At 36.0% G+C, this 12686-nt stretch overlaps 1 pseudogene; it reads right to left on the bottom strand.

Annotated features, from left to right (window-relative positions):
* Window positions 1–956: 956 nt before the first annotated feature.
* Window positions 957–1155, bottom strand: LOC125775898 (small nucleolar RNA U3; annotated as a pseudogene).
* Window positions 1156–12686: the final 11531 nt, after the last annotated feature.

Genomic DNA, 12686 nt, shown 5'->3' with positions numbered 1-12686 from the left:
GCACCAGCATTAACACCACCAACAACGTCAGCCTGGAAATCCAACGCAGGATTACTCTTGCCAATAGGTGCTACTTCTAAGTCGCTCATAATTCCCGTCCTGCTATATGGTGCAGAGGCTTGGACGATGACAACAACCGATGAATCAACGTTGCGAGTTTTCGAGAGAAAAGTTCTGCGAAAGATTTATGGTCCTTTGCGCGTTGGCCACGGCGAATATCGCATTCGATGGAACGATGAGCTGTACGAGATATACGACGACATTGACATAGTTCACCGAATTAAAAGACAGCGGCTACGCTGGCTTGGTCATATTGTCCGAATGGATGAAAACACTCCAGCTCTAAAAGTATTGGACGCAGTACCCGCCGCGGGAAGCAGAGGAAGAGGAAGACCTCCACTCCGTTGGAAGGACCAAGTGGAGAAGGGCCTGGCTTCGCTTGGAATATCCAATTGGCGCCACGTAACGAAGAGAAGAAACGACTGGCGCGCTGTTGTTGAGTCGGCTATAATCGCGTAAGCGGTGTCTACGCCAGTAAAGAAGAAGAAGATTCTCCAATCTCTCATTTTTCATACAACAAAAAAAAAACAACAAATTTAATTTTTTTTTTTTTTTTATTTTTTTTAATTTTTTTTTTTATTTTTTTATTTTTTTTTTTATTTTTTATTTTTTTTTTTTTATACGTATACTTACATACATATTTACGCATGCTTGTAGGCGAAGCTGCTACAGCGGCAAGGGGTGACAATCGGAGGCCATTACTTTACTTATGCCATAGAAATTTTATTGCTACGAATATGGAAATGACAACGAAATAATGCAAATATGCATTTTTCTAAAGGTCATTAATTATTTTGAAGAAATGAAAGGAATGAATGATCCTGAGAAGTATAGTCTTAACTTTTCAACGGCCAACGCAGAGTATTTCAACCAAAAGGAATTTATTCATTAAAATCACCACTCAGAAGTCATTTTATGCGTTGTAAGCGAACGATTTTTGAAGAAACATCATTTCTAATATGCCACAAGACAAAATTAGAAATGAACTTCTTAAACCTCACGCTGTCAGATAAAACGATATACCTCGTCATCGCGGGTCGATTTCCAAAAATGGAAATGAAGGCACACAGAAATGATTCTGTGAAGTATAGTCTTAATTTTTCAAAGGCCAACGCAGAGTATTTCAAACAAAAGTCACATAAAATAGTTGAGAATTCGCAGAAAGACAAACGAAAGAAAATAATGCACAAACATACAAACATACATATGCGCACACATGTGAACATGTCACCAACCAAAAATTGAAACATTGTTCTACAAAAACAACAACAGCATAAGCATGGCAACATTGTGTTGTGTCAGCCGAACTGTGCCGAAAGAAACGAACAAACGATCGCCGATTGTCACCGCTTCGCTTGCTGCTCGAACATCTTCGCAGACAAGGTTGCGTTAGATTCATATTGAGCAAGGTTGCGCAACTTGCATTTAACACAACCTTTTCCGGTGTTGTATAAGAAGTATAACTTCAAAAAAAAAAAAAAACAAAGTGTACGCAAGTTGAAAATTAAATTAAAAAAAATCTTAGAAGTAAAAGTGAAATAAAGACATAAATACTGTGCAGTGAAGTGCATAACAATACATACCACAAACACTGTGAAAAACTGCGAACCTCAGTAAATATATAGTAAAACAACTTAAACAAAAACCGGCAACAACTCAACAAATTGGAACGCCGGCGTAGGAGCGCATTACCACGCAAGGAAACGCACACCTCTTATTAATCACTGAGGGAAATCAGAGTGTATCTATTCCACCTTTTATTTTATTATAATATGTATATATGTATGTAACTTTGCACCAACGCGCATAGGAGCATTTACCCCCAAAAACCGGATAAAATTGAAAATTACAAACTTCAGCGATGGTACTCAAAATTGTTTTTTTTGGTACCTAAATAACCGTTCTGCAATGAACCGATTAAATGAATGACCTTCAGGCCGCTATATTGCCACACAAGTAGTCGGAACCTAGACATCGTTCAGAACGCACGTGCTTATTCGCGAAACTATCCATTGTCTTCGAAATTGCAAGTCGTTTTTTATTGCGCGAACGGAATTCTTGATTCTATGGATTCAGGACAATATGGTATGTTTTTAATATTAATGATATAAAAATTAAGTTAGTTAATGTATTAATATGTTTTTTTTTTTTGGGAAAACAATGAATCATTAAAAGAACCTTTTTTTTAAAAAAAAGCGCATTGAAAAAGTTGGTCAGTTGCCTAAAATGAGTACTGCTTTATTTATTTTTTTTTTTTTTAATTAAACACTGAAATCCTCCTTAATTATTCTATACGGGTGGCACCGCCCACTTTCTGGTGAAATCTCATATCTCGGGACCCGATTGACCGATTTCGACAAAATTTGGAACGTAACTTTCCTTTCATTTGCCTGTGTCACTCTGTGAAAATGAGTGAAATCGAAATCGGACTACAACCACGCCTACTTCCCATATAAAACAATTTGAAATTCCATGTGATTCTTTCATTTTTCAGTATACGAATAAAGAATTAATTATTATAACGGAATAAAGTAAAGTAATTCAATAATTGTCCAAGTCCAACCAAAATTGTTCAAGCCCCTAGGTACCGAACATGCGGACCCGATACCAATAGTTGACTTATGATCGAAAATATCGTTCAATGTGTGAGATATGAAATTGAAATTCACACAGAAGCCTTTTCTGACAATAGTATTTCATTGTGTCGAAAATGGGTTGAATCGGGTCAATATTTTCCTGAGCCCCCATATACCTAATATAAAGATTTTAGAATTTCTAGGTCACTTTATGTTGGATATATCCGCCAATATTTCAGTCAAGTCCCAATGAAAATTGCAGAACATATTTTATTCATAACAGTGTAACTTTGCGCCTAAAATAAATACAATTGCGCGAAAACTTGACCCTTCCAGCACAGATATGTGTATCATAAAATCACTTTAAATAATTTTGTCCGGTTTTTGAGACCAAATTCTCCTATGTGCGGTGATAATGACCGAAACCGAAAACAACAATCGGGCAACTACAAATGCCCTGACAGCAACCAGTCTGCCGGTATCAGCAAACACGCAGGCAACGAAGAATTTCACAACGCAAGGTGAGAGCGTACCAACAAACAAAGGACCGTCTGTACAAACTGGCATTGACCGCTACGTTAATATAAAAAAGAAATTAAGTCCTTCAAAGTCAGCAGTCAATCCTGAAATGTTTCAAGGCGGCACACCAAATAAAAATAAAACGGAAGTTTTAAATGGCAACCGATTTGCCATACTAAGCAATGGTTCGATGCGAAGGGTACCACCAAAGTCGTTAATACCAAACACCTCGAATAAATTTGCGCGGACGTAGCAGTAATACTCTTGTGGAAATCGTTAAATTTTTGTCAAATAAAAAACAAAAATTATTATTCGTATCAACCGAAGAGCTCTAAGGGCCTAGTTGTTGTAATAAAGGGTATAGAGTCCGCCGTAGACCTTAGAGAAGTCAAAGAAGCATTGGAAGAATGCGGTTTTCGAATTAAAAAAGTTGTAAATATATTTAATAGAAACAAAGTACCACAGCCAATGTTTAAAATTGAATTGTTGCCGAACTCAAATCAACTTAAAAAAAATTAAACACATCCAATATATAATTTGAAGTATTTGCTGCATCGTAGAGTAACTGTGGAAGAACCACATAAAAGAAACGGTCACAGCGCATTCAAGCACGTCGTAACCAAATATTACAAACACCCCGTAATGAAATTATAGCAACCTCAGAAAAAAGTTCAAATACTATTACTTTTAACAATAATAATATGCAAGCAAGCTATGCAAATGTGGTGAAAGGCAACACTGTGCGAATGCAATTGCCGCAAAATCCTCCAAATGGAGGTATTGAAACTATGATTATAAATCTTACACAGTGTATGACACAATTTATATCTACCATGCAAAATATGATCCAAGATTTGATAAAATCGCAAAATCAAATGCTGCAAAATTTATTAAGTGCTACGTCAGTAGCCACCTTAATATTGAGTACAAAATGAATACAGGAAGAGATATTGACGAAAACATAAGAGAAGTCAGTGACATAATAACCAGCGCAGCTGTCTTAGCAACACCAAACAAAAGCTAAAGGGTGATTTTTTAAGAGCTTGATAACTTTTTAAAAAAAAAAAACGCATAAAATTTGCAAAATGTCATCGGTTCTTTATTTGAAACGTTAGATTGGTTCATGACATTTACTTTTTGAAGACAATTTCATTTAAATGTTGACCGCGGCTGCGTCTTAGGTGGTCCATTCGGAAAGTCCAATTTTGGGCAACTTTTTCGAGCATTTCGGCCGGAATAGCCCGAATTTCTTCGGAAATGTTGTCTTCCAAAGCTGGAATAGTTGCTGGCTTATTTCTGTAGACTTTAGACTTGACGTAGCCCCACAAAAAATAGTCTAAAGGCGTTAAATCGCATGATCTTGGTGGCCAACTTACGGGTCCATTTCTTGAGATGAATTGTTGTCCGAAGTTTTCCCTCAAAATGGCCATAGAATCGCGAGCTGTGTGGCATGTAGCGCCATCTTGTTGAAACCACATGTCAACCAAGTTCAGTTCTTCCATTTTTGGCAACAAAAAGTTTGTTAGCATCGAACGATAGCGATCGCCATTCACCGTAACGTTGCGTCCAACAGCATCTTTGAAAAAATACGGTCCAATGATTCCACCAGCGTACAAACCACACCAAACAGTGCATTTTTCGGGATGCATGGGCAGTTCTTGAACGGCTTCTGGTTGCTCTTCACCCCAAATGCGGCAATTTTGCTTATTTACGTAGCCATTCAACCAGAAATGAGCCTCATCGCTGAACAAAATTTGTCGATAAAACACATTTCGAACCGAACACTGATTTTGGTAATAAAATTCAATGATTTGCAAGCGTTGCTCGTTAGTAAGTCTATTCATGATGAAATGTCAAAGCATACTGAGCATCTTTCTCTTTGACACCATGTCTGAAATCCCACGTGATCTGTCAAATACTAATGCATGAAAATCCTAACCTCAAAAAAATCACCCGTTATAAGCCGCTTGGTTTCAGAAAAATCTCTAATAGAGAAATAGAAATGCTTGTAAATGAAAGAAGGCATGCAGGACATGAATGGCAGATAAATCGTTCCCCTTCCAGTCAGCTTCAATTAAAATCTGCTGTACGTAAATTAAAAAAAGCGCTTAAACGTGAGGAAGAATTGAACACCGAAATGTATATAAAGAAGCTGTGTCCAAATTCAAACAGACAAAATTCATTTTGGAACGCCCAAAAGTCCATGAAGCCACCAACTGACTTAAACATGCCTATACGAGACTTTGGTGGAATTTGGGCTCGAAGTGACGAGGAAAAGGCTAATTGCTTTGCAAATCAGAAAAGGTATTTCAACCCAAATTGCCAAAGAACAACTTTAAGCTGTCAATCTTACCCAACACAGCTAAAGAGTCGCTCGAGTCTCTTAAGACTTCACCTGCTGAAATTATAGGTATCATCAAAGAACTTAATCCAAAAAAGTCGCCGGGCATGATAATATTTCCCGAAAAATGCTAATTGAATTACCAATTATTGCTGTAGAAGTGCTCTCTTTGCTTTTCAATGCAATTCTTAGTTTCGGATACTATCCAATTTCATGGAAAACGTCGCAGATTATCTTGTTAGATAAACCTGGGAAAGACTTAACACAGCCGTCTTCATACAGACCAATCAGTCTTCTACCCGGTCTTTCAAAAGTATTTGAAAAAGTATTACTATCAAAGATGTCTCCTTTCCTCCACGAAAATAATACAATACCAATGCATCAATTCGGTTTTCGTGCGAAACATGGCACAATAGAGCAATTAAATAGAATTACTAACGAGATAAGGAAAGCATTTGAGCACAGGGAGCACTGTTCAGCTATATTTCTAGATATAGCTCAGGCGTTTGATAAGGTGTGGCACGAAGGTCTTTTATATAAGATTAAAAAATTCTACCTATAGAATTGTATAAAACATTGAAATCTTATTTAAAAAATAGAAAATTTATGGCAAAAGTGGGAGATTTCGTATCTGATGAACGACAGATAAGGGATGGTGTACCCCAGGGCAGTATTTTAGGCCCAACTCTATACATCACATATACACCAGATCTTCCAACAGCTATAGTGAGCCGTAACAAATGCCACATTTTACCATCAAAAATATTAGCGAAGCGTTTAAGTTCTGTCGAAGAACGGCTAGCGAACTGGCGTATAAATGTGAATGAACAGAAGTGTAAGCACGTTATGGACAAACGAAAAAATCGCAAATGAAAATTGAGACTGTGAAGTCAATTTTAGCTGCTAAGTGCAATTATGAAATGGACTGCATAGAGTTTAAAAATTTCTTACAAAACGAGGAAAATTTGATTTATTTATTCCTCTGAAAAGTGCAAATAATTTTAATTCAATGCATATTTATATTTTTATGAAATACTTAAAATAAAAATAAGTTTTTTAATACATATCTTATATATAAAAATGAAACCGTTTTCGTTGTCACGGCATCACGCGTGAATGGCTGAACCGATTTGGCTGATTTTTTTTTTTGCTGTATTTGTTATTATTAGGAGAAGATTCTTATGTAAGAAAAAATTACAAAAGTTTCCGGAAAACCCCTAAAAACAGCACTTTCCTTTTTCTCATACAAACGTTTTATTTTGTAAATACATACATACATATGTACATATGTAAGTAAAAATGATTGTTTGTTTGTCAGTAACGCTAACTCTCGAGAACGGCGGAACCAATCTTCATGAAATCAGAAGTTGTTCGCTGTGGATCGGGAAAGGGTTAGATATAAAAAAAAACCATATACTTTTCATAAGGAAAAATCGAAAAATTGGAAATTTCCAAAAAGTGACTTTTCATACAATTCTTTTTTGTTTTGTTTTTCAATATTTTGATTTGTAAATTATTTGAATCGTTCAATTTCGGTCGCTTGCTTTTTTATTCCGGCTATTTAAAAGAAAAATTATTGAAAATTATTCAGTGAAAACTTTATGTGTGTTTCAAACGAAGTGATCAATTACAGATTGAAATTTGTTACGAAGCAACGTAGACATCGCGCTAATATCGGTCGGCGTTCTTTTTGCCATCAACGTACGGCAGCCCAAGACACATGAACTACATGAGACTCCCAGGATGCGATGACATATGTGTGGAATTATGGATTGCTGTCAATCAGCAAAGGATCATCACGATAATACAGCAAGACTTTTCAAACAACAGCTATGAAGTTTGATGGACTTTATCTTGAAGCAACGTATGCACATATATACAAGTATGGTGCAGTCAGATGCTGGATGTACTCTGTTGAGATGCAAAAAAGAGGTTTGCCGCACGCACACATTCTTCTTTGAATGGTGGGTGGTGGTTACACCAGATCAAATTGATGAAATCATTTCTGCGGAAATTCCTTATGCAGAGAAAGATCCATTATTCTACGAAGTGATGAAACCAATATGGTGCATGGACCTTGCGGGCACCACAATCCCACTTGCAATAAATGCACGCAACACTATCCACGTGCTTTTCTTTCGGAAACGCAAACTGGAAATGATGGATATCCACTCTATCGTCGTAGCTCATCCGACGACAATGGCAGGACATTTGCCATTCAACTTAGAGTAGTGAATATCGAAGTCGACAACATATGGATCGCACCATATTCGCCACTATTGTCTAATTCACATTCAAAATGTTTGATATTGTAGCTTGGTGAAATCGACTTTTCCGATTGTTGTACGTTTCGCAGTTCATTTGGAGAATGGCAGAGAATACAGTACAGCCAGCGGAAACACTTCCAACAACAAAATTTACATTGACGAGTTTGCGTCAGTGATTCGTTTGTGAGAAGATTGCTCTATTTGGAAATCCCTTGATATTATGCACGGAATGCATCGCCGAAGAAATAGGTACGCAGAAAGCAAGGCCAACCAATAGATTGACATCCAGGTGTGTTCTCAACTAATTCCTTAGGACGAATTTACATAATCCACCCGAAAAACTACGATTGCTAATACCTTCGGTTGCTATTAATAAATGTACGTCGTTCAGTTTTATTTCAGTCATTGCGCACACTTTTCGCGATGGTCATTTCGACATATCAGCCTTCAAATCCGCGTCAATTATGGAACACGAACAAAACTATATTGCCGAAGACATTTTACATCGTATTCGTTAAGAATTGGAAATAGGCAAATTTCAGTTCCAGTGGTTTGATATCAATTCCACCTCCCTTTTGTCAATTCACTTCAACGAAATATGAACTCATCACGAATGTTTATGCCAAATTGGCCAAATTATCGTAACTACGATTGCATAGGTGCGCGCCAATTATACGTAGCGTTTTCCCGAGTTTGAAAACCATCTTCTCTGTATATTTACGCACCGGAATAGAAACCAAAAAATGTTGCTTATCAAACTGCGTTACATTGAAAAAAGTTTAGAAAAATCGAAAATAAATGATTTTAGCACAACGTAAATTCAACTTTTTTTTCATTTCAAAACACATAATTACACGAAGTACAACGCATGCGTTGTGACGGCATCACGCGTGAATTACTGAACCGATTTGACTGATTTTTTTTTTTTTTGAGTTTTCTAATACTCTGTACAAGGTTCTTATGGAAAAAAATATTAAGAAAATCTCTCAGAAAGATTGAAAAATATATGTACATTTCATCTTATATATAAAAATGAATCGCAAAATGTGTTGGTAAGCGCATAACTCAAAAACGCCTGGACAAATTTTGCCAATTCTTTTTTTAAAATGTTCGTTGAGGCTCAAGGATTGCAAGAAAACCCCGAATAATTGCCGAAAAACCCCTAAAAACAGCCCTTTTCTTTTTCCCATACAAACGAATGATTGTTTGTTTATTAGTAACGCTAAGGGGACGACTGAACCAATCTTGATGAAATTTTCAGAGAATGTTCTGTGTGGATCGGGGAAGGTTTAGAAATAAAAAAAACCTGTATGCTTTTCTTGAGGAAAAGTCGGAAAATTGGATTATTCCAAAAAGTTAATTTTTTCCATCCAAATTTTTTTTTTTTGTTTTTCAGTTATTTGAATCGTTCAAATTTGTCGTTTGCTTCAAAAATTTTTTGAAATTATTCAGTGCAAATGTTATGTGTGTTGCACACAAAGTGATCAATTACAGATTTAAATTTGTAATATCGGTCGGTGTTCTTTTTGGCATCCACATAAGTACATTAGCAGCGCAAGGCACTTGACCGAGTACTCCCAAGATGCGATGACGTACGTGCGGTATTATGGATCGCGGTCAATCAGCAAGCGATCGTCACGATGTCACATCAATACTTTTCAAGCAACAACTTCGATGGACTTTATCTAGAAGCAACGTATATAAGTATGTTGCGATTAGATACTAGATGTCTCGTACTCTGTTGAGTGGCAAAAGAGAGGTTTGCCCCACGCACACATTCCTTTTTGGATGGTGGTTACACCAGATCAAATTGATGAAATCATTTCTGCGGAAATTCCTGATGCAGAGAAAGATCCAGTATTATACGAAGTGATGAAAACCATTATGATTCATGGGCCTTGACCACAATCCCACTTCGATAAATGGACATCCAGGTGTGTTATCAATTAATGCATTAAGATGAATTTACACAATCCACCCGAAAAACGACGATTGTTTCTACCTTCGGTTGCTATTGATAAATGTACGCGGTTCAACTTCATATGAGTCATTGCGTACTGTGAATGATACGGTGTGTGCAACTTTTTGAGAAGCAAGCAAGCAATTACAATTGCTGGAAAATGATAATCACTGGAATGAAAATGACGTTCGCACACTTTTCACGATAATCATTTCGACATATCAGCCTCCAAATCCGCGTCTATTATGGGATACGAACAAAAATGACATTGCCGAAGACATTTTACATCTGAAAATTGAATGTGGATAAATTCCGGTTGATACTTCCGTTGATTTGATATCAATTTCTTCTGCCGTTTATCGAAAGATGAACTCAACACGAATTGTTTAGACTTAAACTGGAAGATTCAAAGTCAAATTCCGGGAGAATTGCGCTCATACAAATCGATCAATCGTCTTGACAATGAAGACGACGCCGTGAATTATCCAGTGGAGTATCTACATTCTTTGGAGGGGCTTTGTATGCCACCGCATCATTTGCGTCTCCACGTTGGATCTGTCGTTATTATGCTTCGCAATCTACAACCGCTGAAACTGTGTAATGGAACCCGACTGTTTGTGACGCATCTATCGAATACAAGGGAGCAGAATGCTTGATTCTACGAATTTGTTTGAGTTCTCACGATTTGCCATTTCAGTTCAAACGGATTCCGTTTCCAGTAAAAATAGCATTTGATATGACAATCTTCAGGACACAAGGATAGTCGCTAGAAGTGTATGGCATATATTTTAAGCTGCTATGTTTTTCACACGGCTGAATATACATACGTAGCGTGCTTACGAGTTGGAAAACTATCTTCTCTGTACATTTACGCACCGCAACAGAAATCAAAAAATGTTGTTTATTAAGCTGCGTTACATTGAAAATAAAAGAAATGATAAATTTAATTTTCATTTCATTTCAAAACGCATACATATGTATGTAATTTCACGCAGGAAAACGGCTGCGGGATCAGCTAGTTTACTATAAAAATGTATTTGTCTTGTACTTAAATTAGTCTTATTGCTTCTAAATCAAAATTTTTCTTCTTCTTCTTTACATATAACATATGAATTTTTTCAATTTAAATTCTGCGTGAAGTTTTTGAAATAAATCGAAAAACTATATACGCAGTTATCATATTTTCTACTATTCGTCATCGTGTTATGGCATGTAAAGTAGGTGTTACAAAAATAGACTACCCCTAATGTATACTCATATTGTAAGTATGTATGATGATTTTTGAGACTATTGTTGTTTTTCCAGAAGAATGTTTGTATTTTTTTATTTACATGCGTACGCATATATGTATGTCTTATTTTTGTGAGAATGTCATACATACATATGTATGTGTGTACGTAAATATAGAGAAGCGCGCGCTTTTTATATTACTGATAAATGATAATATCTTGATTTGAAATTGATTTGTACTTGCATTCATATCTACAGGATAGATGCGTATGAAAGTTACATATATTATTATTGAAATATATTCAGCCCTATCACGCATTCCATCGTAGAATGTTTTTTTCGGGAAAGTTACGAAACTGCTATCATGCAATTCGAACAGTTCCGAAAGTAAGTTCGAAATTCGTAGAGTTGCGTTCACTGAATTCACTCGGAACGGAAAATTTTTAAGTTTAGCGGAATTTTTGTACGACAGGTTTGTGCTAACGGAGAAATAAATTTCCATATGTGAGAGTAATGATTGCTGCCAGGAAACTGAACATTGACATAATAGAGAAACTTATCTTTAGTTGGGGCAACGATTTTAATATGTGTCCCGTCTACACATAAAATTGCGCCTGGAAATCCGTATTTCTGAAAAAAATCTTTTTTCGCTTCCCTTTTTTCAACATCACTTAAATCGAGGTTTATCCACTGAGGGCACAAATGAGACTGAAGCAATCCCAATACTTCTTTTAAGATACAACAAAATGTTGACTGTGCCATTGGAATATCGAAGTCTTTACCCACTCCATGCTGATAGCCTCCTTCAGCCATAAACCCGTAAAACTGAAGACAATCGATAAAGTAAAGATATAGACGACGATCTTGAAGAACTTGCATTCCTCTCTAGAACATCAAGGTCATACGTAAAGGCCGCCTTATTTAAGCGATAGTTTTTAATAAACCTGTTTTAGAAAAATAATTTTAATAAAATTTAACAATGAATTTTTATGGATTTATGAACTGTACATTGTTTCGTCCACATCGAAAGGGTTACTCCTGTCCCTCAGTGATTTTCGGTGAATTTTTATATCAAGCCGACTTCTCTCACGTTCTTCCATACATAAATGAAAACGTTAACGAATACAATTTTTTTGTTCGTAAAATCAATTTGAATATAAACGTTTCCACTTTTATTAATCCTAATTTTTATTTTTTCTTCTACACAGCTGATTTCGAAATATCAAAATTCAAAATTAAGTCTGGCAACAAAAGTTTCGAATTCACATGAATTCAATGATAGCAAATTGTTCGTATTCGTAGCGGACATTCGTATTCGTAGCTTTGCTACGATGGATTGCGTGATAGGGCTGATTAGGAGTTTTAGGATATTACGATACTATTTCATATATATAGCATATATACATACTTACATGCATACGAAATTATATAATATTATCAAAGATAAGAAATATTTAGAAAGAAGCTTTTATTTGGATATCAATTTCGCATGAAAGGTATAGCATGACGCGATGCGACGAATAAAAGTAGAAATACGCGCTTTCAGCGCCAACTAGCGAAAATACCGCAAGACTTTTTTGACAATCTAATATGATAGCATGTAAACATATAAAAATACTAGAGGCCCCCCAAGTTTTACTGTGACTGTTACATAGGTAGTACTACCAATACCATCTACATATATGATTTCTATTAGTTAGATTATAAATATTATTTAAGGAATATTCGTATTT

The sequence above is a fragment of the Bactrocera dorsalis genome, chromosome 1 (genome assembly GCF_023373825.1).
Source record: "Bactrocera dorsalis isolate Fly_Bdor chromosome 1, ASM2337382v1, whole genome shotgun sequence".
Classification (NCBI taxonomy): Eukaryota; Metazoa; Arthropoda; class Insecta; order Diptera; family Tephritidae; genus Bactrocera; species Bactrocera dorsalis.
This window is presented reverse-complemented; position numbering and strand designations above follow the sequence as displayed.